This window comes from Carassius auratus, unplaced genomic scaffold, assembly GCF_003368295.1.
Source record: "Carassius auratus strain Wakin unplaced genomic scaffold, ASM336829v1 scaf_tig00000795, whole genome shotgun sequence".
In the NCBI taxonomy this organism is placed as follows: Eukaryota; Metazoa; Chordata; class Actinopteri; order Cypriniformes; family Cyprinidae; genus Carassius; species Carassius auratus.
In genome coordinates this window covers 161,790-169,169 of record NW_020523325.1, presented here as the reverse complement: position 1 = coordinate 169,169, position 7,380 = coordinate 161,790, and positions in this window count along the sequence as shown.

The window sequence follows — 7,380 nt, the reverse complement described above, 5'->3', positions numbered from 1 at the left end:
GTTATAACTGCTTCAGTTTATTCCAAACGCGCCGTCTACTTTTCTCTGGACAATGAGCGATGCCCATTCGCGAATGATTCGTCTTTTGAGTCAATTCTGTTCAAAGGCTTGATCAAACCAATTGGCAAATAAGTGAATTGGTTATGATTCAGTTTGAAAGATTTGTTCAGTTCCCTGCAGTACGCGCTGAGCGTTGTAACGTAAGTTGTAACGTTTTGTAACGAAAGTTGTAACGTTTAAGAACATCAGCAGCATTGAAACCATGGCTGTGGAACTGCACTGAATTGAAAGCAAATCTGCAAAGGCTATTATTTGCTTACGATGGAGATCCTTGTTAGATGAACTCCGCGTGTGCTGTCTACTGTTCAATAGTTAATAACTTGGGCTACATTCGATTACAGTACACGATACCACTGTGACATTAATTTGTTGTACGTGTGGCTTATAACAGAGCGGAGTCAAGTTGAATGCAGCTTCCAAAAGACAAAAAATAGCCGATTAAGATTTTATTAATTTTAATACAATCACACCGGTGCGAGTACGTTCAGCGAGTCATATCATCAGCTGCTAAATTCAGATCTGTGATCGCTTGCTGGCACTGAGCCAGAGATAGATGCGTTTTTACAGCGCTGCACATTATAACCAATCACACAAGATTCTGTTGAGCTTTTGAATGCAATGGCCAATCAGAGGCATTCAGATGAGTCATCGCTGACTGGAGACCTCTTTATGGCGAATTCTCTCATCAGAAACAACAAAGTGCAGATGTGAGCACGAATCTATAATTAAGATATTGATTTCACAGTGTTAACAATTTCAGTGATTTTAATGGGAGTTTCTGAGAGTGATTGAACTCTAGACTGTCAGTGAAAATTATCTTTAATAAAGTAAATGTTATTTGCTCTCTTTCTGAACAATGAAAGATTAGTAGCAATTTTTATATCACATTAACTTTCAATGTTAAATTTACATTTAATATAAAGTCAGTCATATTAAAAATATGGGTAACACTTTATAAGAACTGCATGCTATTAATCATTAGTTAAGCATTAGGAAACAGTTAATTCATTATAAAGCATTAATAGACATTTATAAGCAGTTTATAAATACAGATATAAATGCTTTATACCTGATTTAAAAGCATATCTATAATGTATTTAATAATTGTTTTTTCATACTTTATTAATGATCAATTTATCATTTCTAAATTAAGTATAGCATTATTTACACACCAGTTATTAAGGAGTTGTCAATGGTTCATAAGATCACTTAGAAATTGTAAGTAAATGATTAATAAACTATTTAAATGTGCCTTCATACATCTTTTTATTCAGACATATAGTAATAGTTGCTTATAGTGTTAATAAATGGTTTTTTAACATGTATTTCTACTGTAATTCAGGGTTAATTCAGATAGTTATAAAACATATGTAGTTGTTAGTTAACTATTTTTGTGAGCTCATCTAAAGTGAGGACTATTTATGCCTTGTAAAGCTTTTACAAATGAGATTTAAAGGCTGTTAATATTTCTATGTTCTGTATCACTGTGTTGTGTTTGTTTCTGTTTTTTGTTTAGAAGATAACTGAGCCTTTAAATATCCTTTATAATTGCTTTACAAGGCATAACTAGTCCTCACTTTAGATGAGCTCACATAAATAGTTAACTGACCACTACTAAATGCTTTATAACTACCTGAATTTACTACATTTCTTGTGATCTTATGTATCACTGGCAACTCCTAAATAACTGGTTTGTAAATAATGCTATACTTCATTGAGAAATGATAAATTGATCATGAATAAAGTATGAAAATACAATTATTAAACACATATTAAACTTATTACTGTCTATTAATGCTTTATAAATTATGAATTATCCGTTTACTAATGCTTAATTAATGATTAATAGTTTGCAGTTATTATAAAGTGTTACCAAAATATGTTATGGGAGGACACCTATATCTGTTACTTAAGTAAACAGACAGGGTTTTATAATAAATTACATAATTAGGCTACTTTGACGATCGCATATTATCATTATTAACATTCTATGAAATGTGAGAATTGAGATATTTCATTATATCATTCATGCGTCTGGGAATGTATTTAATAAAAATGAAAAAAATAAATAAATAATGCTTAATAATTTGCCAATATGCTGTTGTGGCTGCTGTGTGTCACATGATGACCCCCATTTGCCTAGACACAATTAATTATGATATTTCCACAATATTTACGCTTGCAGAAATATACTTCTGCGTGCAGACAGAAGAAGATCCGTCAATGTGGATTTGGTTCGTTATGTTCAGATGTTCGGTAACTTAGCGGTCATGTGAGGAGTTTTCTCTCTTCTCTGTGTCAGAGATTATTTATACATATATAATACATACTATATATTTAAAATATAATTTATTTTGTGATGCAAATCCGAATATTCATCAGCTGTTACTTTTCATAACTTAGTTTTCAGAGTTATGATCCTTCAAAATATAATTCAATCAGGACCACTTCCGTCAAGTATATTTAATGACAATTATAATTGCATACAGTTAGTGTTGGCGGTATGGTTATGTTCTGGGCAACACTCCACACGCCTGTCCATGCAGCCATGCTTGGACAGAGCGGGGAGAGCAGCAAGACAAACCCCCCTGGGGTACAGAACAGAACCATTATAAGCATACATAATTACAATTCACAAATATAGCTGCAAGCAGCAATTATGGGGCCAAGCACTCCAACGGCAAATGTAGGAGCTAAGCATCGCATGAAGCATCACACCAAATACATTAATGAGCAATAACAGCAATTTTGGAATTATTGTAATTGAAATGGCAAAAAAAAAAATCATAATACCACCTCTAGTAGCATGATTACTTGGCTTATCAAGGTTGACCAATAGGTGGCACTGTTATAAAATCAATTTGGTGTACTTTGTGTGACTTTTCAATGACACACACAAAGTTTGGTATCAATATGCCATAGCATTCCAGGGATACAGCCTCAAGTGTCATTTTCTCATTGTGCCTCAAATTCGTCGATGTGGTATGCGAAAACGGTTTTGTCTATCGACTCAAAATCCATAACTTTGAGTCAGCATAGTCTGAAGATCATTTGATTCGAATTTGGTGAAAATCGGACCTACGGTTGATGAGGAGTTCGAAAAAGTATGTTTTCAACATAAATCAAAATGGCGGACCGGAAGTTCAGCTTACTATGGTATATTTGGTATCTATGTTATTGGCATAAGCCAGGGAATATTTTGAGCCCAGTTTCATTCAAATAGGCTAATGCAATAAAAAGTTATTAGCATTTTAAAAAGTGTAATTACTCATGGTTAATGAATGGTTTATTACTCTTGACCAATAGGTGGCGCTGTTACCAAATTTATGTGGCATGGTCAGTGTGAGGTGGCGATGACACATACAAAGTTTGGTGCAAATATGTCAAAGTGTTGCAGAGATACAGCCTCAAATGCATTTTGGCACCCTTTCAGCAAATTCGTTGATGCGCTAAATGAGAACCGTTTCGTATATCGACACGAAATCCATAACTTTTTGCCAGCATGGTCTGAAGATGATTCACGTCAAATTTGGTGAAAATTGAATTAACGGTCTAGAAGGAGTTCGAAAAAGTATGTTTTCAACATTAAGCAAAATGGCGGACAGGAAGTAAGGCCAATTTTCACATAATTGGTATCAATGCTCTCGGCATGACCCACAGAATATAGCGAGACCATTTTCATTTTAATAGTCTATTTTATTCAATTATTATCGTTATAACTATTGGCCACAAGGTGGCGCTGCCACCAAACTTTTTGAGTACCTTCAGGGCATGGAGCCGAATATTTTTGTAATTATTTGCGAAACGATACGATGCTGCGTTCAAAAAATACAGCATTTTGAAACATAATTCAAAATGGCCGACGCCTAAAATGGCCGACATGGGAAAATTGGATATCATTCGACTTGACGCACTAAATCTACAGAGACCAGTTTTGTAATTTTTGGCCAAACCATTCAGAAGTTATAAGCCAAAATATGCATTTTTCATATCTCGTATCGAAATATCTCATATCTGTGTCGAAACACTGCAGGTAGTATCAGGTCATGCTTATTATAACACACACCAAGTTTGGTCTCAATATGCCAAACCGTTGCGGAGATATTACCTCACGTGTATTTTTGCGTGCTTTTCATCAAATTTGTACACGTGTCATTTGACTACGGTTGGACGAATCAACTTGAATTCCATAACTTTTTGCCAGCATGGTCTGAAGATGATCTGAGCCAATTTTCGTGAAAATCGGACTAACCGTCTAGGACGAGTTCGAAAAAGTAGGTTTTTCGAAAAATTGAAAATAGCGAAAAAACTAAACCTTGCGATTTTTGAATTTCGGGATTCATTCGACTTGGCTTGAGCCAAGGATTCAGAGGAAAAAAGAATTTCCATTTTCTGGCTTACGGTTCAAAAGCTATTAGCATATAAACATTGAAAGTTTGGACAAGTGGTGGCGCTAGAGAGTTGGAGTTAGAGACTTCAAATTTGCTATAGTTAATGTTAGGACTGTCCTCTATTAGTGTGCCAAATTATACAACTTTCCCGCAATCGGTTCTATGGGCTGCCATAGACTTGCGGCGGAAGAAGAAGAAGAAGAAGAAGAATAAGAAGAAGAAGAAGAAGAAGAAGAAGAAGAAGGAGAAGAAGAAGAAGCAGAATAATAATAACGCGAACGGAAACAATAGGTGCCTCGCACCTTCGGTGCTTGGCCCCTAATTACATGAGTTGTAAACAAAATGTCATAGAGACTGCTTCCAATGAAGGCACTGTAAAGAAAGAACAAGTTAGATCAGATTACAGGTGCAGTTGGTGGAGTTGGGGTTGGAGGAGGGAGTTAATTGCAAGCAGCAATGCGATAGAGACACTGAATAATGGGAATTTAAATAGACCGCATGTGATAGGTGTCAAGACTGGATTGGTACACGTCAGGAACAGCTGACTGTCAGCTGATGCAAGCATGACTAACATGACAAAAATAGGCTCAGTTTTTATCAGTTTTTTTATCTGATACTCTTTTACTCTTACTCAAGTAATTATTCAGACTAGTACTTTTACTTGAGTACAGTTTTGGGTACTCTACCCACCTCTGTGTAAATGTAAGCCAAAAAGGTTAAATGCATCAAAAATGGTGTGCAGAACATTAGAGGTGATGAACAACAAGATAATAATGTGATGCAGGGAGGACCCTGTTCCACTGCGGTAAAGTTAGATTTATATTCACACATTCAGACTTCAGCGTTCAATAACTTTCTAACTGAATGTATAATAAAGTAATTTTTTGCTAATTCTATTCAGCGACATGATTCTCAACCTACTACATTTTTCAGAATCTATCAAAATGGCCAAGTATGGTTTTAATGGCATACTTATTGGCGAACTTCCACTGAATGTCCAATGTAGTGTGGCAAACAAGATAGAGACCGTCTAAAAAGTTATACGTATTTTTTCATTGTGTGCAAACAGCCAACTGCATTTTAGCCAATTACAGATGTGCCAGCAAATATCACTCACATTATATCTTCTAATGCTATAGATTTTCATTTAGCAACAATAGAAATTGCATTATAATTATGGTTTGAAATTATGTTAAGGAAATGAAAAATGAACATGTAGCCTACATGAACTGTAATTTGGTAACATTCCAGATAAGTGGAAAATGACATGTAATCCCCTGCACTTCATTGTACAACTGTTTTTATTTATTTATTTGCCTCAAAATGAACAAGAACTGTGTTGGTGTTTTGGTTTTAACAATGACATATGATTGATTTCAATGGGTTTTGAAAGCATGGGCTGACTGATCCAAAGCAAGTTGAAACATCTTGTCTGGACCCTACAGAACATGCTACAACCCATGTCTAGCTGTTATATTCACCTCTGTTTTTCTGGATTTAAGTGTGATAATGAATTAACAGTGTAACAGTGTTCTCCAGGTGTTGAATGAAAAAAATTTCCAAACTTTTATGTTTCCTTGTTCTATGGCTTAACTTATTAGTCGAAGGGTTTCATTGTGCATTCAGCTCCTTTGTTTACACCTGAATTGCGTGAACTTAAAACTAAAGGCCGTAGGTTAGAACGGCTGTACGTCAGGTCTGGCCTTACTGTTCATAAAAACATGTATGCTGAACATATTCAAAATTATAAAAATGCACTGACTACAGCTAAATCCGATTACTACTCCAGTGTAATTGGAGTTAGCAATGGGAACTCTAGGTCTCTTTTCTTGGTGGTAAACAATATTCTGAAACCACCTGATTCTTTGCGACTTATGTGATCGCTTTTTGACTTTTTTTACATCTAAGGTTGAAAATGTACATCGACAATTACTTACTGGTACTCTTCACAATGACTCCTGTCAGTCTATTACTCACACACCTCCCCACTCTGTCTTCTCTAACTTTACACTACCAACTACTTCAGAGATAGTGGGTCTGATAGGTAAATCTAAATCTTCGACTTGTCAATTAGACCCTCTACCAACTTTAGTAAAAGCTTGTTTACCAGCCCTTTTGCCGTTGATTACTAAAATTGTTCATGCTTCACTTGGTTCTGGTTTTGTATCTCCATTTCTTAAATCTGCTATTATTACACCCATACTTAAGAAACCAGGGGGTGATCCATTTGATTTTGAAAATTTTCGTCCAATTTCAAATTTACCATTCATCTCTAAGGTAAATTGAAAAGTGTATTGCAATTCAAATTCATGAACATCTGTCCAATAATAACTTGTATGAACGATTCCAATCTGGTTTTCGTCCCGACCACAGCACTGAGACTGCTCTTGTCAGAATAACCAATGATCTACTGTTGGCAGCTGACTCTGGGCTTTTAACTATACTTGTCCTTCTTGACTTGAGCGCTGCCTTTGATACTGTCTCACATAACATACTTCTTGACAGATTTATTTCCATTGGTATTACTGGCACTGCTCTGTCTTGGTTTAGTTCATATCTATCTGGACACAGTCAGCGTATTCAATTAAAAGGTTTTAGTTCAAGACTATCTACAGTCAACACTGGTGTTCCCCAAGGTTCTGTTTTGGGCCCGCTTCTCTTCATTATAGATATGCTCCCTCTTGGTAATATTTTTTAACCAACCTGTTATGCGGATTACACCCAACTTTACCTGTCTGCCAAACCTACCGGTTCTTTTCCTCCACCATCTTTGTCAAGCTGTTTAGCTGAAATTAAAGACTGGCTTTCAGCGAACTTCTTGAAATTAAATGGCAATAAAACTGAGGCTCTGCTTGTTGGCACTAGATCTGTTGTGTCTAAATCTAATTGTTTCTCTTTACACATTGATAATACTGCAATCTGTCCTTCC